The 24,512-nt window shown below is 36.0% G+C and overlaps 1 protein-coding gene across 2 annotated transcripts in view; it reads left to right on the top strand.

The window, feature by feature from the left end:
* Positions 1-24,512, top strand: part of LOC145674666 (uncharacterized) — a 45,197-nt gene that overhangs the window by 7,907 nt on the left and 12,778 nt on the right. The gene's annotated exons all lie outside the window — the stretch shown is intronic.

The following is a 24,512-nucleotide window of genomic DNA, read 5'->3' as shown; positions in this document are numbered from 1 at the left end:
TAATAAAATTCTTTTCTTTCGACAAAACATGGTTTCTGCCAACCCTGGCAATAAGAAGGATTTATGAACAGTAAGCACAATACGTTGTAGCTTTCCATTATTTTTACACTCGACACCGCCTTCCATCACCTATTGGCGGGTGTAGGACAGAAGCCCACCAGACCTTTTGTGTAAACTGACTAAACATATAAATAAAAGAAACACATGACTGGGATAGTCATCCATATTTTTCAAATATATTTGCGAATTACTACTTTTACGTAAATCACACCGTGCAGATTAGGAATAAGGTAACCTGTTCCATCCAATATTACCCTTCACAGATATTGTTTTTCACTTTTCCTCCTCTTTTCAGGATACAACCCTCGCTCAGCTTTAACAATTTGAGTTACTGCAATACCTTTGATCTTTCCTTATATTACAAATCGTTGTAATAAAAAAATAAATTAGGTTTACATATTTTGCGCATAAAATACAATGAAGTGGGTGAAGAGTGCAGTTGCCTAATTGGGATGGCATTTAGTGTTTCCCCCAACTCGATCCATGACTCCGGAACTGGTACTGCACCTCAGTGAACCATTGTGCTAATGAAAAAAAAAAAAAGCCTGCGGGGTTTCTCACCCCTTTCGTTCGCTCAGCTATAGTTCGTAACGCAACTAAATCACTTTTTTATCATCAAAATCACTACCGTAAAAGATTGGGGAAGAAACAAAAAGCAACCCTCTAATTGAATTTCATTAAGGCTTTAGTTCTTCGCATAAAATTTTCGTCACTGGCGCCTAATAGCCCGTATCACGCTTCACAGTCTCGATATTTGGAAACTCTAACCTTTCAACCTCCGTTGCGTTTTGAAGGGGTTTGGTTATTATTTGTAGTTGTAATTCGCAAATATGTTCGAAAAATACGGATGACTATCCCAAATTGTTTGTCTGTTTCATTTTCATTATTTATCAGCTGATATGAGAGCTCTGGTGGGTTTTGCACAGGACCCCTACTGACAACCATAGTAAACAGCACCACAGGGGTACTAGTGCAATTCTGTTCAGAATATTATGCTGCACATTTTTGACTCTTCCATTACAATGCTCCTCTTTGACTTTAGTTTAAACTCGCTCACTCAATTTTGTAGATTTCTAAAGCGGACCAAAGTTGATACAGTACAGACGTTCTAATTTATTCCTTCTGATTAACAGTTGGCTGTCTTGATTAACAGTTTTCCAGGGTGTCTACTGAGTTCCATTTTCAAAATTCCAGACATTCCAGATTAACTACCAGCAAAATCCCAGTACCTAATACTTTTTTTTTTTTTTTTTTTTTTTTTAAGTTTTTAGGAATAATCACACTTTTGATGATTTCAGGTTTGTAATCGTTTTAGCATCAAAATAATATTTTATTTTTAATAAATTCAATTAGCCGATCTTCCTCAGAATACACACTTTTATTGACTTTACTGACTAGTTTGTAGCCTGTACTTGAAGCATTGCATATAATATAATGCATCCATTGTTATTATACGTAAAGTATTGCAAAAGAGAACGGAAACTGAAAACAGCATTAATAGAAAAAGGGGAACTTAGTGAAAATTTCTTAATTTTTCCAGTATGTGGATCAAAATTCCAATATATTTCGAGTATCAAAATTAAATTCTAGTATATCCAGTATCAATAGACACCTTGTTTCCTTGCCTTTACTTAGAATAGTTGGCCAAGGACTAGACATACCCAAATTCCGCCTGACACGCAGAAACGCTCCCCCTACATTACCCAGGACTAGTCGCAGCAATGGCAAGAACGCTAGCAATTACGCAACTCTGTCCCACTTCAAGAACATCTAATTAACGAGCGGTTGCCTCTGCCAACATATGGCAGTACAAACTCCGTCTCTTTTCCTTTTATTTTCCTCACGAATTTTACACAAATGCATACGTATCTGTGAATAATTTTCAACAAAGTATATTCATTATGCTTTGAAGGGCTAATTATCATCTACACTCTTCCGTTTATATAAACAGGTTAACTTTATGTACACTCTTCTGTTTCTATAAAACAATCTGCAGAAATTTACAGTACACTTATGTGATCTTTCAGAGTGTAATGTTGCGATTAAAGTAGTATGTAATTTGAGCAGGAGCGTCATTTCAGATTTTGCTTGGGTGAGGGGGACGACCCCTTCATATAAGCAAAATTTTGCGTTTTTCACTGAGTTTCTACTATTCTGTTGATAAAAAGTATATAGATCTTAAACCCAGGGGGGGCAATTGCCCCTCCCTGCCTCCCCTAAATGACGCCCCTGAATATGATAAATTATATGGAGGAGTTGGTGCCATTCCCAATACGCGGAAGGTAACCATGCTTGATAAGCATTGCAGTCCTACAATATGGCGGATCGGTACATCTAACGTGATCTTTTACATCAAATATTGTCAAGAACAGAATACAACGAACCTTTCTGAGCTTCTAATCCCGTTCGCTCGCTCAGGTAGAGCTGCATTTCGTAAAGTAAGTAAAGCACTTTTAATTTGAACATTAATATAGTGGAGAGGTGTAAGTAAAGCTACGTAAAAAAAAAAAAAAAAAAAAAAACCTCCACCACCGTGCCCTTTAAACGGTTTCATTCCGTCACCTTTGCAAGTTTCAACGCTATGATGAAATTTGCATGAGATACATCCGGTTAAAAATTGTAAAACGGCATATTCTGCTGCAACCTTTTCATAGCACAGGTGCTTTTAAGTGCAACACCGTTGGCTTTGCTTAAGTCACTTCACAACAGAAAAATGATGCAAAACCTGTGATGAAAGCAGTTTTAATTGAAAATAATCAATGTTCATCAATTTCGCAAACTAACATCTTGGCGGGTTAACTTTAGCAGACGGCTCTACCAAAAGAAAAATTAATACGTCGAAAAATATTAGTAGTAAAATAGTGAAACGGTAATATAATTCTTTAAACTCATAAACCATATGGGATAACGTGGCTCAGTGGTAGAGCGTTCATCTCTGGTGATTGGGGTCGCTGGTTCGATCCCAGCTCGCGCCAAGTGAATTCTGTGGTGGGCAAAAACCGTATGCGTGGGTTTCTCGGAGTTTTCCCGTTTCCTCCCACTTCCTTCATTCCACCATTTCACTCATCTCTCATCATCACCGTCTCCTTTAGCCTAAACGGCATAATCGTGGGAGGTAAAACTTCAAATATTTTTAACATTTTCTAGTAGTCTGTGGCTGCAAGAACTTGAGCCATAAGAAGCGATTGTTACAAATACTGCCTTGTAATATGTTAGACAATGCTTTGCCGACAGTCTATAGTCTCTTGCCATTGTGTGCAAAATTTTTTATTTCCAATTCCATCTCTTTTAGTTTGTTTATATGGGCTGCAAAGTTCAGCAACTGATCTAACCATATGCCAAGATATTTAAAAATTTCTACTCTGGAAATGGACTTATTACGAATTTTTAGTAATAGGATTTCTTTCCAATTTCCCATTAACTAATATGTATTTTGTTTTGTCAGGAGATATATTTAATTTCGTTAATTTACACCAATTCAATAATTTTTCCATAACTAGGTTTGACCTTGCTTCCAATTCGGTTCGTCTTTTTCCATTTATGATTAACACTATGTCGTCCGCGTAAGCCACTAAGCCAGTTATTTATTCTAAGTTATTTATGCATTCTAATCCTGGTTGTAACTTGATGTCCCTGAGCAGAGGTCTGAATATAAATCCTTGTGGACATCCCTGTGTTATGTTTTTTTCTTATTTCCATATTAGAAGCTGAATAAATTACTTCTCTGTCTGTGCAGTAACTTTTGAATAACCGTGCAGTACCTGCGTGAATCTGTAGGTTCTGCAATTCTTTAAACATTGCAGGCCACCAGAAATTATCAAAAGCGCAAGCAATATCAAAAAAAAAATACGACAGTGCATGTGATGGGCATGCGCTGGGCTACGTCCGATGGAAGTAGGCGTGTCGGCGATAGTGTGTATACGCGTAAGCGTGGACAGTGAAGAAGAAGTGGATTTTGGCAAATATGCGGGTTTCAATAGCACTTTAGCACTTGTAATTTCTTTACACTAGTAACGTTCCAATTGTAAACATAAAATAACACTTCTGTGCACTGTCAGAAATACACCGCCGGCGGAAAATAACATTTAATAGAGTCATCTATCATACGCACAGAGTTATTTTATCCACCGTAAAGCACTTCTAATGATTTTACAGTAGTAGTCATGTACTTGTAAATCTGAAATACAGCTGCTTTGAAAAAAAAAAAAAAAGTCACCTGTGGAAACATGTACACCTTGTCTTTATTGGTGTTTTGAGGCAAAAATTTTCAAAGTCCATCTTCGGGAAATAGTAAACCAGGTTCGAACCTCCAAGCCAGCCTTTGTAATCGGGAAAAAGTTTGCAGATGTGTTTTTCTTTTTTTAAATATAATAAGACTTGTTATCAAGTGTTGAAAAAAAAGCAACATTGATTGAAATACTTAATGACACAATATTTCGAAACTTTGTATTAATGTCACCACATGCTTGTTTGTCATTTAGCTCTCCATACGTAATGGAACATTTAGATATGTAAACGAATCTTTCCATATGTAAAAGAATGCTCAAAGTTAAGACATAGAACATAATTATCGCCTAAGTACTAAAATAATAGTCAAAGTAGAACAAAAACAGCGTTTCTAGTGGGTATGAATGTCATAATTTTCTTGAGAACCGTTATACATCGCTAAATGTACCTTAGTAGAAGTCCTTATGTTAGCTCACTGGTAAGCTGTTGGATTTCAAATCATAGGGTTTTGAGTTCGAATCCCTTCTTGGTCAATGCCTTTTTAAAAAATTATATTTTCCGCAATGCATGAAAAATTATATAAAATAATGATATTAAATACATCAGTTATATATATATAACATAATCATTGCAGAATGTAGTAATTATTATGTTTAAAATATAACATCTGAAATAGTTAGGTGTCCACAGTAGGTCTGTATTATATATATGAGAATGTTAAATACAAGTTAAGAAACTCGTTCACTAGCAATAAATAAATCATGTAGTGTATTTATTTTCAGCTATTTGTCATATAGAGGGTAATTCTCAACATTCATAATACAGCATGTCATTTATGTTCTTGAAAACTTATTCGATGATAAACCGAAGGTTTAAACAGAGAATCCAAAGTCGCAACGCTCGCAAGAAATTCATGAACCCCAAAGGTCACGTGAGCAGACTGGAATTGTCCTTATGAAGCACGCCACAGCAGAAAGTCTTTACATAGATTTTCAATTCAATTCCTGATATATGCTTTTGCAATGTGGAAGTGGTGATGCCTTTAGTCGCTCTCTCTCGCTCGCTCGCTCACTCTCTATTTATACAGAATATAAAAGTGGATGTATGTGTGTGTTTCAACATAATTCTGATATATCTAGCGCAATTATAACTATATTTCTTACAGTCTGGAAAAGAGTACTGTCAGGATACATATCAAAAATGCTAGAAACTGGTCGATATTAGTATCGAATCCATAGCTTCGTGGTCGCTTAGGTGAATAGTTCTATTTTCAATTCAAGTCCAATTAAGTTCCCATTAGCGCACAGGGTGGTTACGTAGCGACATAAAAATATCGAAATCAACCGATATTAGAATCGAATCGTAAATTTTCAGCGCCGCTAACTGCCGCATTTCCCATTAGTCCACATTAGTCCACATTTCACATTAGTCCCATTGCCTAGAGGGCAATATATTTGCAGATTGCAAAGTTTAAAACTTGAATAATATTTTAATTTTTTCCGTATGAAAAAGTTAAAAATCAAGAGCAAATATACTATTTCATGAACAATCCTCTTTTACTGTTCTAATATGTATAATAATAGCGTAAGAAATCTAAAAATAATTCAGAACACGTTTCACATTTGTTATTTTTTGTTACGTAGTTCTAGCTGTAGCATGTAGTGAGTGGTATTTTAATGTAATAAATTCACTAATTAAGCATATTCGAATTAAGTTTTATTTTTAAGTTAGGGATGAAGGGGCGGAGAAATATGTAGTTATTGGGGCGCCGAGAGCAAAAGTGCGTAGAGGCGCCGAGCTTTTAAATGCAACACTGGTCGCTAAATTAATTGGTAGAAATTTTAATGTCATTTAAGACCAAATTTAGTCCTAACGGTGGCAGTATCCGTTTGCTCTCCTAGGAGAAATGAAAGTGGCTGACATCAAAATTATATATATATATATATATATATATATATATATATATATATATATATATATATATATAAAGACCGACATTAGTGTCGAATCCATAATTTTCGAGGTGGATTAAATAAAGAGTGGCACTCCAGGTGCTTAATGATATAGAAAATTAGTTTTTCTTTCTTTTTTTACGTTGGTCTACTTTTCCTTGATTTGAGACTTTCAAATTTCATCCTATTTTCTACTGAAATGTGTCTGTAAGGCAACAAAGAAATAATTATATATGATAAATTTAAATTCATTTTAATTCGGAAGTTGAGAAACACTTTGCCATTATATATCGTAAAGGTCAGATCCACCAGCATAGTAACAGAGAGGTGCTTGAGCCATTGACGGTAGAAATTCAAACTCCGGTAAGTGATAATTTCACAGTCTTGTTTTATTACAAGTGTAGCCTCTTTAGTCAACGGAGAAGAGGACGTGGATCATGGGTCAGAGTTGATGTCGATGGGTCGGAGTTGGTCGCAATGGTTCAGAGTGGTTCATAGTTGGTGGTGGGTCAGAGTAGATCACGATGGATGATGGGTCAGAGTGGGCCAATGGGTCATTTGGGTGGTGGGTGATACTGGATCATGGTGGGTCGTGAATCAAATTTTCATTGACCCACACCATCTCTGGTTAAAATTGTACTAAAGATAAGAGGCACCGAAGATTCATGTCGGCTATTATGCTCAAATTTTGCACATGGATAGTACCCCACCAGAAAGCAATAAATCTGAAACGGTTCACGGTATCGCCTCCTAGAACTCGAGATGTAGGGGTTTGTCTGATTGGCTAAATTAAGACGTCAATGATTTATCCATCAACAAGCAAGCTTTTTATGGTCGTTTCCGTAGGGAAATCAGAAGAACACGTGCCTAGTAATCGTTATATTGATAGTTCGCGTCCACCCCGGGTTATTTGTTTTGTGTTTTTTTGACTCACCTAAATATAAACAAATCACACATATAGGCATTTTAACATATTTTGGGAGAGTAATTTTGTGGTTCGTTGTCGTTTCATCGTGTCTCTGCCGCTGGTAGTAAAGTTTTCAAAATGGAACTGGGGCCACCGTGGATTGTCGCTGCGGGGCCACCAATTTTTGGCGAGAGGTCAATAGTTGACCATCTGTAGTCCACCGATGCTTACAGCTTAGGGTAATGAACGATGTCTTTGCCTTGTAGACGTCATGACTACCGACGTCGGCAGTCAACTAGCTTTTAGTATTCCTTTACTAACCATCTATCGTTCATGTTTATGCACGGTGTTGTACTAATAATAATAATAATAATAATAATAATAATAATAATAATTATTATTATTATTATTATTATTATTATTATTATTATTATTATTATTTGTAGTAATAGTAGTATAATTGATAATAGAATAATTATATTGTCTACGTATTGTCTAGGTAGGACTACACGCAGGATTTGGCTCGTTTTAGTTTGACTCGACTCTAATCCGAGTCGAGTTGGAGGATATTTTTCGCGCCGAGTCCTAGAGTAGACCTCAAAAATGTCTGTTTCGAGTCGAGTCGAGTTTCAAAGAAAAGTCGCTCGTGCCCATCCCTACTAATGAGAGCTTAATCGGAGTTAAGCGAAATCGAAAGTCACACTATTTATCTAAGCGACCCCGAAAACTATGAATTCGACACTAATACCGATCATTTTCTAGCAATCTTTTATATGTATCCCACTCCCATTCACCATAGGTAACCCACTCTTTTTCAGACTATAAGAAATTTGGTTAAATTACTCTAGGCCAGTGGTTCTCAATCTAATTCCTATCACGATCCCCTTTTATCACATCCTCTTGCCAGCGACCCTTTTATAATTTGTGTTTTATAATAAGCTTGTGTGGGATTTTTAACATACCTATTTCTATAATAGTAGAATCCATTTCTGGTTTATAGTGAACAGTGCCGTGGCATGGAAAATCAGTGCTCGGGGCGAGAGTATACGACGATGTCTCCGTACATATGAGTGAGGTCGACAGACTAGCTGCGAAGCGCCACCATGGTTGGCACGAAGCTCAATAAAATTTTCAAAAGTAAACTCTGCCTTTTCTTGATTTTGTGCACATTTTATTACGTTTTTCCTTCTATTTTATACATGTGCACATGCACTTTCCTATAGGGATGCACGCGAGACGCGAGTAGTCTCGTCTCGTCTCGCATTTGCGATACGAGACACGAGACGAGAGTGAAAATTTTATGCAAGACGCGAGACGAGACTAAACCATGCGAGACGAGACGCTAGACGTGACTCGGTTAAGTCTCGCACGAGAAGTCTCGCGAGACTTCTCGCAGTCTCGCAACATTTATGAATTACATTTAATTGTATATTTAGTAATTTTACATTTATTGAGTTTTCTAAGTTGAGCGTTAATGCCTCCAGGAACAAAAAAGTGATTGGGGCAATAGACATTTTATGAGATTTATTATTAATCAAGGTTAATTTTCAGAATTAAAGCCTTCTTTAGTTTCTAAAAAAGAAAAGCTTTGTAAATTGCAAATTTATTACAGCATCGATTTAGGACTTTATTTTGCGACACAAACATATACACGCGGGCACACACGAATACATGAACTTCTATTTTTGGTCTGAAAAGCGAATAAGACTCCCTATTGATGCGAAATATGATATTTCTGTTGTTTCTGTCTTTTTCACATTACTACTAGCGATTAATGTTGGAAAATGGCGGGGAAATCCCCTCTCGTCAAAGTTTATCCCCGGCCCAGCTCGCAGAAATATGATATTTTTACATGGAATAAGTATTTTCTTTCTATATATTTATCAAAAACATCCCCCTCTAGTTCGGAAGTTTAATTCAAATACTGGTATGGCAGGATGTCCCTATAGGTTTCGTGAGAGATGGTAGGAATGGCCCTATATCTGTCAGTAATTTTATTTTCTAGATCTGGCAGTATAAGTTGAAAGCGAAAGTTGATAAAATGCGATAATCCAACATTGCTACAAGCCCGAACGAACCAAAAGAATTGGGTCGTATTGTGTTGTGAGGAGTTCTTCTGTTGTGTACAAGCGCTTTTGGTGGTATAAAAACATCTTTATACTGGAAAATCACCCTTCAAGGAAACGACCAAAACGTGTAAATGTTGATAGTGGCGACGATATTTTAGAAGAGGCAAATATTGCTGGAGACCTCTAAGCTGGAAAACAATGTTGGATCCACCAACAATTTATGCTGGTTTTGCTGTAAATTATGCTATTAATTTGACGAAAATTAATGGTCCAGCGATCAAATTCCAGCACAACTTTTCTTTTAATTTGGAGCGGAGGGGACACAAGTTCGGATACCATATTGAACTCTAGGTTCCGTCTCCTTAGGATGTTATGAACATTCATCCCATGGAAAGCAATGGCAAACCACCATTCACCTTGCCAAGGGACTTTTAGGTCAAATACCTGCCTTCGGACAGAATATCACATCATCATTCATTAACAGCCATAGAATAACACATTGCAAAATTTTGACCTAGAATATATGCAAGAAAGTCTCGCGCGAGACGCGAGATGAGACTCAAAATTTTATGCGAGACGCGAGACGAGACTTCACATTTGCAAGACGAGACCAACGCTTGAGGTTGCGAGACGAGACGAGAGTTTTCCATTTCTCGTCTCGTCTCGCGTGCATCCCTACTTTCCTTACATGAGTAACACACTTCCTACGAAATTTGTGCCCCCTTTTTTCGGCGCCCGGCATTGACAGTGGATACAGTAACTGTACTATCTATATTCCCAACGACGAAGGTGCTGGTTCAAGATGGATGTTAAACTCCTTCTTTGAAGAGGCCATTAACGTATCAGATCTAAGCCCACAACTTCTTAACCAAATAATAGAATGATCATGCTACAAGTCTTTGCAACTGGTTTTCTGTAACAAAGGCTTGGACAAGTTCTGCCTGATGAGGAGAGAAGAATATCCTGGTGTGGTATCTGCCGCTTTAAAAGTAATAATTCCATTTGCTACATCGTACTTGTGCGAAAGTTTTTTTTTCATGGTAAACATTAAAACAAAGACAAGAAATCGCTTATCAGTTGAAAATGGCTTCATACTGTTCGTCACGAAGATTGAACCGGGCATTGCTGCACTAGTGAAATTACACTATGCTTAGGTATCTCATTAGGTTTCAATTTTAATTGTATTTCAATGTGCAGGTTTTGTTCCATGTGTAATTTTCTAGTATTTCTATATACAGTTCTCATTAGTATCATATCATACGTCTTTCATTTAAATTCATTTTTAAACAACTCTGCACCCTTTGACAATGTTCAGTAGACTTATTTTTTATTGTTCTGTACAGTATGTATAAAAAATAAAAGTATGACTATCAGAACAAAATTCAAAATAATTTCCGGTATTAGATTCTAACTATATTTATCTCTTCCGCTTATCTTCGCGACCTCCTAGGGGCCACGACTCCCAGGTTGAGAAACCCTGCTCTAGGCATACATGAGTTATGTTGGAACATACATACATACACTTTTATATGTATAAATGCAGATAAGAGAGAGTTGAGGGAGAGCGATTAAGGTATTACCGCTCTCAATCTCTTCACTTTACTTTTGCGATTCGTGAGTTTCTTACGTGACAGTTTGGGGCTAGCTGGTTTTTTGTCTTGAACCACGATCCGATTTTCGATATGCTCTCTCGAAGAGAGAGAGAGAGAGAGAAAGAGAGAGAAATGAATATACAAAAGCATATTCAACGTACGAATGAGACTCTAAGTAACGATATTCCGTTCTAAAGAGAATTTGTGTTTCTTCCCGTGACGTTAAGGGGATCGGGAAAGTTATGTGTCTTGAAGCAGGATCCGACTTTGGATACTCTGTTTACACACTTTCTATATTCGTAGGAATATACTGTATTTCACGAATGTAAATGACATGCTGTATTGAGAATATTGAGAAGTTACATCTGTATGACAAATAGCTGCAAATAAATACACTACATAATTTATTTATTGCTATTAAACGATTTTCCTAACTTGCATTTAACATTGTCATATATAATACCGACCTACTGTGAAAACTATCTCAGATTTTATATTTTAAACATAATAATTACTACATTCTGCAATGATTATGTTATATATATATACAACTGATATATTTTAATCTAATTATTTTATATAATTTTTCATGCATTGCGGAAAATATAAATTTTTAAAAAGGAATTGACTGAGAGAAGATTCGAACTCATAACCTTATGATTTAAGGTCCGACAACTTACGAGTGAGTAACACAAGGACTTCTGCTAAGATACTTTTAGCGATGTATAAATATTCTCAAGACAATTATGACATTCATATCCACTACAAACGCTGTTTCTGTTCTACTTTGACTTTTATTTTAGTACTCAGGTGATAATTATATTCTATGTATCAACTTTGAGCATTCTTTTACATATGGAAAGATTCGTTTACGTATCTAAATGTTCCATCACGTATGGAAAGCTAAATGACAAACAAACATGAGCTGACATTAATACAAAGTTTCGAAATATTGTATCATTAAATATTTCAATCAATGTTGCTTTTTTTGTACACTTGGTAACAAGTCTTATTATATTTAAAAGAAGAAAAACAAATGTGCAAACTTTTTCCCGATTGCAAAGGCTGGCTTGGAGGTTCGAACCTGGTTTACTATTTCCCGAAGATACCCGAAGTTGGACTTAGAAAAATTTTGCCTCAAAACACCAATAAAGAATGCGCTCAACCTTTTTGAGACAAGGTGTACCTTATGAATATATCTTTTCAAACAAAGTATTCAATTTCACCTGTAAATCTTCCATAATGCGGTGCGTCAAAGCTACACTAACACCAAAATTTCTTTCCCTAAATGTTCTTTTCATTGTCCTTCAGAATATTTCTTCTCGCTAACATGACAATATTCTACTTAGGATAGATGAAGTTCACGGGATCCACCAGAAATAATTGTGAAAGCAATAAGTAGTTTTACGTTATGCGTGGAAATATTGGGCTCAAACCAACAAAAGACACAATGCAAGCCACACAAGCGAGCTTTTGCTAGTGTCTCCAGGAGCACGACTAGGATATAACTGAATCAGGCAGGGTGAATCTGGTGGAGCTGCACAGCAGCTCGAGTGTACTTTCGTAGGGGAAATGATATCAGCATCTGTGCATTTTTACACAAGTGATGACAGCGGAAGTTCGAGACAGAGCTTTTCCCAAGATTGCTAGTCTTTTTTCCTAGGCTGATATTTAGTTCGTGGAGGAACACCTTCTAGAATCGAAAGAAAATGTTTCAGTTTTGTTAATTTTTGTAAATTTTATCTTAGGTTAGATTCTAAATTTTCGGCCCTCTTTTTCTGAATAGAATCTTTTTCCTATATTAAAACAATTAAATCTCGAAAACTACAAGTGCAAAGCAAATATGTCACTGGAAAATGTGAGGTTTCCGTTTTATTTTGGTGTACCATTTTTACATTGGAATGGTACATGTGGCAATATGGTAAAATGAATAATGTATTGCATAAAATTCAGGAAAAATAAAAGGTTAACGAGACATATATGCTGAAAGAAATAACATGGACTACCGGTACGATTTTTGCAGCATTTCTTTATAGTAGTTAAAAAAATTCAGTGCAGTATATTGTATCTATTTGTGATGTGAAATCTTTTCAGTAATGAAAATAATCGGAGCAAGTATCTTTACAGTGTGCGAGTTTTGTGGTGGAATTTTGTTTAAAATGTGTGTTCCTCAGATCAGCCTAGTAATTGCAGATCTTTGAAAGTTTTATGCACCGGTCTTCCCCTCTCTATAGAATCAGTCACTGACATATAATTTTCATACATTATAGAGGAATAATTTGCTGTTGATAAATGTGTTGTGCAGTACGCAACGTTTGACTAAAGCCATTGAAAGATGTGAAATACGTTTACATTAAATTGGTGACCAGCACTTCCTAAATTCCTCTACCAAACTTAGGGTTATGATCATGTTAGGCATATTTTATGGCCATTTTTGCCGTAACACAACATGCACATCTATATGAGACACGATCACGCACAGAACGGTCAGCTGCATTTGCATGTTTCCTAGTATATATAGTACGATATATGAGATCCAATATGTAATTTCAGTTGCTAACTCCATACCAGTATGAGCGAAAACTTAAAATAAACTTTAATTTGACACATGTATTTATGCGTGATCTCAAACCTCCGAAAGTTCGACCACTTCGTATATATAAGTCATTAGCACTCAGAGGGTTTTTATGTCGTTCGAATAATTAACTGTAGCAATGAAGAGTTCAGAAGAATTCTCCCTGAGAATTAAAGAAATACTATGAGAGGGGAGCAGGAAAATTCGGTGTAAGAAAACTTGGTGTAGGAAAATTTGGTGTATAGAAAATTCGGTGTACGGAAAACTCGGTGTGGGGAATGTTCGGTGTAAAGAAAGATTCGTTGTAGTAGACCATATGATTTATTAAAAACTCAACTTTGAGGATAAATGAGCGTATTAGTTTTAAGTTCAAACTTTGTGTAGAACATACTTTTACTGTCTACTATACCAAATTTTAAAAAATTGTGTTCGTGAAATAATTTGAATTCTAAATTTCGACGGATTTTAACATTTCAAGGAGCTTACATGACGAGAAATTTGTTTTTTGATGTTCGTTCGTGTGATTTAGCGAAGCGACCATCGCTACCAATCGACATTTAATTTACAACTTAAGTTTTTTTGTTGTTTTGGAGGATGTCTCCTAGAATTTTCTACTTCAAAAAGAAAAAAAAAGTAGGTTACAGAACGGGTAAAGTTGAAAATTGTAGATTTTTCAAAAATATTCTGACGATTTTATGTCTATTTTATAGATAAATATTTTAAAACTAAATTCTTCAAAAACGACATATTTTATTTATATTACTCAAAGGTGTAAAAATAAATGCCTCAACTAAAGTACCTACGCCTGATTGGAGGAGAAGTCAATAAGGAGTCAATAGGGTTGCAGTGCTTGTTTACCTTAACTTAAGGCAAACAAACTAAAGTGTCTGATTGGAGGAGAAGTCAAGTATTTGTACAAATATTATCTGATAAAACCATCCTGCTATATATTTCCCTTTCCACTAAGACTTTTTTGATCAATATATATTTGCATCTTACATATGTATATACAGAGTGATTCTTTCAAAACTCACAGATTTCATTTGGCTCTAGAATTTCTAACTGAAGTCCGGTTTTCATGCGGTTTGTTGCAAATCATCAAGGGAGGAAGGGAAATTTATGGGACTATGTTTACTGGTTTAAATTCATCCGGGGTAATATCGAGCAGGCCGCAAGAAAAACAGCAAATATTCGCCATTGTACGTTACAGTTCGAATGAGATATTGGATATTTGAACCGAAATTGAAGAATACGAATTAAATGTTAGTGAGAATACAAATTAAGTGTTCGTGGTAACACACATAAATCACATGTTGAATAGCCGGTTTCTCGCTACAAACGACAGAGAGATTTCTTGGGTGACTTAAAGAGTCGGTAACTGATATCTTCCACAACATCCGCCAGCGGGATCCGATGCTTCCCTGTCTTACTGAGAAGGATCCTGTTCCCTGCAATTTATTCACTAACGACCATATTATGTTCCTGTCTGGGGCAGAACGTGAGGCAAATTTGCCCTTTGCGTAGCAACAACAGATCCCGGTCTCCAAAATATTTTTAACGATAAAATCACGTTGCTCCAAAGAGTACATTATTGTAACTGTGTCCTGATGATATTGGTACAGTAGCACAGCATAATTCTCAATACAACGGCCCAGTTTCCTGTTTCTTATTGACCGCCGCGAGGTTGCCATCTAACGAAGAAACTCAAATCTCCACACCGCACCTCATCTAATTCCAATTCGGTAGAGTGGCGAATATTTGCTGCTTTTCTAGAGGCGTGGCCGATATTACCCCAAATGAATTTAAACCAGTAAACATAGTTCCATAAATCTCCCAACGTTCCTTGATCATTTGCCACAAACCGCATGAAAATCGGACTTCAGTTAGTAATTCTAGACCGAAATGAAATCCGTGAGTTTTAAAAGAATCACCTTGTATATGTTCTATGATGTACTATAGGAAAGGTGTTTTTAGTTGTTTCTATAACTATTCTCTGAACTTATAGTTGTAATTGTTTTATTTCTGACAAAAAGTGTCAGCTTCATTGTGTGATGAAAAGTAGTTTATAGTAATACACCGCAAAAGACATGCAAAAGGCATTGGACTCAAGGCAATAATAATAATAATAATAATAATAATAATAATAATAATAATAATTTGCTTTTTTAGAAATAGGTAATAACATTTTATTCGTTACATTTTTTAGTTTTCGTTTTCACAATATGAAGTGTCGTAAATTATCGTAAGTGGTAATATTCAATATGTATTACACCGAATCTACCTTATACCTACATTTCCCCACACTGAGTTTTCCGTACACCGAATTTTCTGTACACCGAATTTTCCTACGCCGAGTTTTCTTACACCGAATTTTCCTAGACCTACTGTGAGAGCACTGGTAAGCCTGGTCGAAAGGAGGCATTTACTCTCACAAGAGAAGAAACTCTTTTACAGTTTAGGAAGAGAGTGTCAACTGTAATAAAATTCTAAAAAGTCACGTCTGACTCAAACCAATATTTATAAAAGAGAACGAAAGTACTGAACCGTCAGATAGAATCATTTCCGATGATTTTTACAATGTCTTTTATTATTCATTAATGGTGATTCAATTTTACGTATTTTTTTTTAAATCTTCCTCGCTTGGTCACATGCTTAAGGTTCATATTGAACATTAAAACCAGTACGTAGTAGTCCATTGTTTTGTTTTGAAAAGTGCTAAATTGTGGCCGATTTTACCATAGTAGGTGGGGTAATTCCGGACAGATAATTCCTTGAAGATTTTGTCTGAATTTATCGCACATATGAAGTTATTTCGAATTCAGAAATAGGAAAAAAAAAATTCACTAATTTTATAAAAGGTACATTTTTAGTTTCCGAAATTTCATTTTTTTACGACTGTTTAGCGGTTCGAAAACTTAGCTTACACAATTTCACATAAGAACAAAATGATATAACAAATGTCTGTGTACTCTTGTCTATATATTAACAATTAGATAACTACCTCACCAAAAGTGAAAACTCCTCGTGTTTTACTTTGGAGGTGGGAGAATCTTGCCAATCCTTTCCTTTGTTACTGTGTTGCTATTCTCATTATTCGGAAACACAAACATTTTTCTACTTCCATTGTTCCGTCGGAAAATTTTCAGACACGTCTCGGGCTCCTATGTCAATAACAACACCAACACACTCTCTTGTCTGGTTTCTGTTTTTACGTTCATAACTGTGGTTCACTATGACAAAACTTTCTAGGTCGAGCACAGGTCCACAAATTTCAGGTAGTTCTTTCTACCTGTATTCAATTTCCCACTTTCATATTATTGCTGGATTTGTTCAACACTTGCTTCATTTTCGGCTTGGTTTCCCAGATCAACTTGATTCCTAGTGAAGTGAGAACTAAGGAGAGAATGGAACGTAAGAACGTTCAATTTGTGATGGTAAACTGTCGTCCTCTCGCGAGAAACATAGGTTGCTTCAGATAATACAGCCTCGATACTGGAAGAACAGAGCACCTTCCATTTTTGCCAGCCGTTTCTGGAAATCTTTTGATAACGCGCTGTGGGTCAAAAGGAATCAACCCAATGCGATGGAAGCCCCTTCTTACGATATCATCACTTCATGCTACTATTTTATATAGCGTCTTAGTCAGGAGGGCAGGAATGGCATCCCTGGAGATAGGTCCACGTGTGATCATTTTCCAGTTCGACAATACCCGTCTCCATGCTTTGTTAAGTGGTCCAAAATGGAACACATTTAACGGCTGAAGGATATAGATGCTTTTTGCTGGTAGAAACGTGAACAAATATGTGTTGTTTCTCACATTCATGTACAGTGAAACCTGTCTTTAGCGGAATCGAGCGGGACTTGCAAAAATTTCCGTTAAAGTCAGGTTTCCGCTTAGTGGAGGTAGACCTTTCCTCTTTAAAAAAAAAATACATGCTTATAAAGGGGCATACTGAGAAAATATATTGCTGTACGTATATTGTTCGATTACAGTACTTCTTTCTTCTACGAATAAATACACAAAAAAATTAAAATGAATACAAAATATACTCTGCACACGTTTTCTTTATTTTTCTAATAGCCAAGCAGGGTTTTCTGTGTACATTGCTGCTTGGCTGCTTTACTTTCCGCATATACTTTAGCCTGAGAAATTATACTAAGTGAATCAGAATCATTTTTCCGTAAGACACATTTTTCAGTTCCTTTAAACTTCTAAGAGCATCTTGATATGTATTTATTATACACTCTTCTTCGAACTCGGTATCGTATTCCTCTTCTTCCTCTATCTCGTTTTCTTCTTTCCGACATTCCGTATGATTTTTGATTAAGTTGCGGGGACAATTTAAGGACAATTTGTGGGGGTGAACATGAGTAGTGGTTGGGGAAGGTAAACACTGTCCAGAAATATTTAACAAAAGAACTAGCATTTTATCGCAGACAGTGTAATGTATATTTCTCACAAAATGTCTAAACATCTTTTAAACGCTGTAGTCCGGAACTCTTCCGTTGTCCGCGTAACACAGTTTCCGCTTAATGAAGGGACTTTTTATACGTTTTGTTCTCCAAAATTCATGGGACCGTGAAATATTTCCGTTTAAGACAGTTTTCCGTTTAATAAAGGGTCCGTTGAAGACAGGTTTTACTGTACCACGGCTGACCATACATAGCTTGACAAATTGTCTTCAATCTTGACTTTATTTTCCTCCAGTGTTAAACATGGTAGTGCTATTGTAAAAACTAAATCTTCGAAAATCGGAAGATCAAACCACCCTCTTGTGGTTCTATTGTATCTCGTACCAGCCGGACCAGCTTTTTGCCATGTGACCCATAAGTATTCGGCCTTGTACAAAACATAAGCTGGAAGTAGCTTTTCATCACCTGTAACACACATCATGGGAGAAATGCTAGCCTTAGAAGAATCTGTATGTCTCTCTCGATGTTTTTGCCGCTCCTCAAAATCACGTCTTTCTTTCCAGGATCATCACACAAGATCGTTTCTCAAAATTGATGACATTTTCGGGTGGGTATTTCTGTAATGTGTCTTGTACATTATTAAAGAACTCTTAAACAGTCTCTGAGGTAACCTCAGCACGAGCTTTGTTGATTCTCTCACGATATGAACCGACATAACATTAGCAGAATTCTGCCCAGTCAACGTCTGGTAGATTCTACTGAAATCATTTATCTGTTTTTTGCAACCTCTCAATGTGTCCTTTCACAATTTACCGTAAATTAGTTGAAGTGAGAGGGTAACCTCACTGTTTAGCCATTAAAAAGCCATGTATCAAAATTTTCTCTTCAGCATCAAGAACAGGAGGAGCTTCGATTGGCTTGGAATTTGTTCGATTTACCTAATTTTCTAGAGTGGACTGTGGTACACCAAGAAACTCCGCGACTTGTGGTATGCCATTTTGGCAGCTCTAGTTGTTTTTACCGCTGCATCCACTTTCGATTGCTCTTAGTTGCAGCGTATATGCGCTCCTAGTTGTCTTTTATATGTAAGTAGCATTGTCTGAAGTTACAGCTGCGTATTCCTCACTATGGGAAAACTGCTGTGTGTAAACTAGAGTACTAAATGCATCCATTTCTTGACACTCACTGTTAGTACCAACATAGCAAATGTGGATGGACAATCACGAACACTGTATTTCATTTGTTCGGCTCACAGACAAAAACGTTACCACATTACTTTTAAAAGCCAAAATAAAAACGAAAGAAGAAACCGCTCTCAATATGATTTGTTTCCGCCAACAACGCAAATGCGTGAAAGGCGATGAGAACACTTATTTTAAATTCAAACAATGCAAGTTTGGTAAATTTAACTTAAACTAAAAAGTACGAGAACAAAATGAGAAAGATATGTCTGAAATTATCACTAGCCTCCGAAATACCCATATTCAGGAAACTGTTGTTTATTTGTAAAGTAGGAGAATAACTGTTTTCTGTATTCCAATAAGAAATATAACCGTTTAAATCATAAAAAAAAATAAATATGAGCAGGCATTTAATTAAAAGAATAGTGTAGTAGAAAGGTAAATTAGTACTTTCACATTTTGTTTTACAGTCATTTTCAAAAGTAATGGAACTTGACGTGATAATATATGCCGATATTACTGTTCGTTGTTAAGATTTGGTGATATTGTTCGGCAGGAGCGGATAGGACGACCGGGCGCTGCCCGGTGCGCCCCCTTCCCAAGCGCCTCCTAGATGCAGCATATAAAATAAATTTTTGAACTGAATGTAACAAGCTTTAAATCCAGAAACTCAGTGCAGTGGAAACCAAGAAACATATTTTGTTTCAGGTCAAAAGCATACGTACAAAACCAGTTGAATTTCCTGTTTTCTGAAAGTTTAATCATTCTCCCCCATGCCGAGCGTAAACACAAATATTTCCGACATTCGTGTATAAGCAGAACTTGTTATATATTAGTTTGCATTTGAAATTGGATTTAGATTATTTTGAAAATTATTCCAGGAATCTTAATTTTTACATACCAGAGAACAGGCACTGAACCAATGCCTTTATCGTTTCTGTAGGATGGCCCGTAAGTTCTATCTCATGAATGGAGTTTTTTTTTCTTTGTTGATATTAAGAAGTGTATTGGAAATTCAACCGATGGTACAAGTAACATGCAAGGGCAATATTCGAGCTTTTCAAAACACTTGAATACCCTGTGTCCTGATCAGTTACATGTGTGGTGTTACGCTCACATACTCAATCTGGTCATATGTGATGCGACAAAAAGTTGCATTGATTCTCTGTTATTGTTTGTTCAGCTGAATGTCTGTGCTGTGTGGTATTTATCTGCTAATGGACATTTAGAAGATCAAATGTCAACAAAGGCGTCTTTTAATTATTGCGGAAGCAAGTTGGTGATCCATTGGAAACCGCAAGTTGGCAAGTTGGTGACCCAGTGTTTGGTCATTTTTCGACCCCAGAAAATGCTTTATACATAGAGTTTCTCAAACAATGACGGAAATTGCTTCTACTTAAAATATCAAACCAGAAATTAGGTGGAAAGTGAAAGGATATATATAGGAGGTGTTCTCAAGTTCAAAACAATTCTGACAACACCAGTGTTTCTGAGAATATTTCAAGTGACGACCCCACTGTCAAACTATCTGGAAACACAGGGTGCTGATGTATTGCAGGATATCAAATGGTGCAGTCTACTCCGCCCCACCTAAAGGAGCAGAGAACTGATGCTGAAACCGTTAAAAATGCAGCATTAAAATCTGCAGGATGGGCAATAAGAAATTTGAAGAAATAGAACGTGATTTCTTGGTGTCTACTGACCTGCCAACATCTCGCCTTCGCAGGTGGAAAACGATGTTTCCCTATGAATATGAAGATGAAGCTGCTTCGGATCCAATAACCAGATACTGCATGGAAGCATTCAACACATGGTAACACAACATCCAGACACAATCTCTCTTAACCTAGCCGGCATAACCGTGGGGCGTAAAACTCAAAAATCATTTGATTTCAGAACTTACAGACACGGCTTTCGATGAACTTTTGCAACTTCTGAAAAATTCAGCATGGAGGTTTCCAAGGATTCTATAAAAAGAATAACCATTGGACTTGTCAAGGAAGAGCAAATCCTTGCAAGTCATTCTTGTTGACGAGTACAACCGAGAAGAGACGACTAATACCGCATACCGTAAGTGATTCAGGATTAAAAAAAAAAAAATCTTCAGTAGGAATGCGAGTGCAAAACGTGTTTTAAAAATTGTCCACCGGCTGCTTTTTAATTTTGCAGATAATTATAATTTGTACAATAATGGTTATCCAAGTTTGCTACTAGCGTACAAATTTCAATTGACTTTGCATGTAAGCCAGTTAACATCTGAAAATAAGTTTTTTTCAAAGTTGAAATATGTTAATAGGTTAAAGAGTGCCCTGTCTCAGGAACATTTGGAATCATTTATATTGATGTCCATTGAAAAGGATTTAATGAAGAATGTTTCGAATGGAACAGTGTTAGATCTTGTAGCATCATAAAGCGGTATACGAAAACATCTGCTAATATTTTAATATTGTCTACGTATTCCTTGAACTTTGTGTAATACTTAGAACAATTCAGAATGATATGCTGATAAAAGAATATAAGGTTTTAATTATCAATTGTTAACACTATTGACTTACTGTAGAAGAAAACTGTGGCATTGAGATGCTAGGGGCCCTTGCGGGCAAAAGCGCTCGCTCCCTTCTAATGATACCTATCCGCCACTGTTGATTTGGATGTATTGAACATTGAAAGCAAACATTACATCGAGTAACAAAAATACCATAAGAACACTTATCAATTTTATATTTTTTTTTTCAGTTCAGTCAAATACAGCGTTTACTTACAATCGTAATTTGTTTGTTCTTTCCTAAATTAGTAGGTATGCGCTGGTATAAAAAGATTAAGTTGGTAAATGCCCCATTACATCCCAATAAAAGGGCTCTGTGGTTGCTAAATGATTAGCATACGTGGCTTTTGCACCAAAAATCGGTTCATTTCTAGTTGGATCTCATGTTAGGATCCAAAATTAACCAGCGTTTCATATAATATTTGTATATTTTATTCGCTATCCTCAGGTACAGTTCCTGTCCGATTCCGAAACACTGGCTTGGTGGAGGGTGTCCCCAAACTCAATATGAGGCTTATTTATGGCTAGTCGAAGGATATTCGTTGAGGGTGACAGTCTTCTTCTTGCCACATACTCCTTTTCGTATCATTTCGAAGGATAGTCGTTCAGGGTGACTTCTTGTTGCCAGATATTCCTTTCGTATTATTTCTAGAGATTCATTTTTAAATAACACTCCGTTAAACGCTACACAATACCTATAAATTATGTGTAGTGTAGTGTAAATACGAATCAAGCAATATGAATTGTTTAAACAGGAAATAACCCTTTATAATTTTAACAAAAACAGAATAACAAGAATTCACCCAATGCTCATTCGTTATTTATATTTTAGCCAAATTGTACTGAAACTTTTTACTTTTATATTATTTTTACTAGACCCTAGGATTTTTGCTAGTGTAGCTTTAATTCTATATATTTTCTACACGGCTAATTAAGCGTCATTTATTGTTAGGATTTATAATGTTACACTAGTGTTGCCTCAAGATGAGAAGTGTCGTTTTCAGTTGGAGATGAGAATAGAAACATGTCAACTCTCGTCTCATTTTGGAGACTAGAATCAAGACGAAACGAGAATTTTCACGAGTCTGGTCGGCAAATCTAGTTTATGCCAGTCTTAATTCTCAAACTGTGATCTTTTGTTACATGAATGGAAAGATATATATATAAAGTAGCAAAATGATGGTACGTATATAACGTAGAACGTTTATCATTATTTTTAAAGATATGCGAGTCATTACACTATATTCTTCATTGGTTTGAATGTTATATGATTCCGTTCACTAACCTCTCGTTACACTGAAGCATTCTGATAACTTATAGATGAAATTAAGACAAATGAGTTTCTTTTTACAGTGTCAAACAACAGAAGACTTCCAGACCATCCGAATAGAATACTCACACTTCGAAGTATGGGCTACGCCTACAACTAGTAGTTGTAAGAGAGGGATAAGATCACAGAAAAAACCTGTTCCTGAGTCCATATCAAAACAACATTGCTCCCTGTTGGTTTCTGCTTCTGTTCTGTGGCAATAAATTTTCAGATCAAAAATTTTTAATTTGAACGACTTCCGGTTTGGAAAGAGGGTTAAGGGAGAGTATAAATCCTATTTTTGAGACGCTGAATCGATTGAAGCAAAAAATAGTTACCAATATGTTTATAGTTCTTTGTCTATGAAACTCAATAGTGAAAGTAGAAGTACTAGTAAATTCAACCATTTCCGGTTTTAATATAGTGTTGCGGGTTGTGACAATATATATATATATATTGATACCTTGAATCGAATTCAGAAAGGCGTTTGTCGCTATCTATTACTATTTTTGTTCTATGGAGATAAATACTGAAATCGGAAGTGGTCAATTTTAACCACTTTGGTTTGAATAGAGTTGGAGAAGAAAACGTTTCTGGGACGCTGAATCGATAAAAAAAAAGAAACTGCATCTCGATATCTCCTAGCGGCTTCCTGTGATACCTGACGACAGACGAGCGGACGGACAAAGTTGTTGTAAAGCCTTCCGACACTTATGCATAGCGTAGATTGGATCAAGTCAAATTTTGTATGTGAATTTGCTAAATAAAACGAGACAATCATATTTTTTGATAATAGAAACTAGATAAAAGTTTTCGAGAAATGAGACGAAATATAACTTCCAAGAAATAAGAAACCATATTTATCGTCGGCGGCATTATATTAGACGCATTTATTATTATATTGGTAATAATATTTGATTTGTGTTACACAATGGACTTCAGCGTTTATCAAATTTGGGAGTTTCTCTAATACAGTACAGTTCTTTGGTTTTCCTACATTCCATAATTACTATTTATATAACGCTTATTGTTCTATTGCTGTACCATTCAATCATTGTTCTGGGATGACGTTTATTCTTGTTGTTTTACACTGCTCTACTTTCGCGGCAAGTACAGTTACTATATGTGGATTACGGGAAGGTAAAAGCAAAGTGTGTTGTGAAAAGAAAAGAAAAATGGTCAGTGACCATCAAAAACCTTTCTTGACATAATGCAACGTCGTACAAAAATTGACAAATCGGTTTCGCGAGCGGGAGAATTATTTGATAGCGTTATTTGAGTGCTGTTTCGGGGGAAAGAGGCGGAAACTTTTGAGTTTCTGAAACTGTACGTGAGGAAAGTAAAGGAAGTATAATAAATTGACACCAAAAACCCATACTATTAATTAACCAAGAAATACCATAAGTTAAAAAAAATCCAGTGAAATCAAGCACTGAAGAAACGAATATACGTAATCAGCAAAGCCAGAAAATTAAAATACGTAACAACGATGAGAAAATAAATTTAACTATAAATTTCTAGCGTTACATGTATTTGAGTGAAGATGAAAGACTGGAGCGAACAACTATAAATAAATGTATCATCAGAATATTACAGTGGGTCTTGATAAAGTGGAATATTTGTATAACATTTGTTTTCATATTTTATTTAAGAATTTGGCCGTACTGATTCAGTGGTAGAGC

Source organism: Thermobia domestica, chromosome 17, assembly GCF_964235325.1.
Source record: "Thermobia domestica chromosome 17, izTheDome1.hap1.1, whole genome shotgun sequence".
Taxonomy (NCBI): Eukaryota; Metazoa; Arthropoda; class Insecta; order Zygentoma; family Lepismatidae; genus Thermobia; species Thermobia domestica.
Note: the sequence above shows the minus strand (reverse complement) of the source record. Positions and strands in the feature narration are given on the sequence as shown.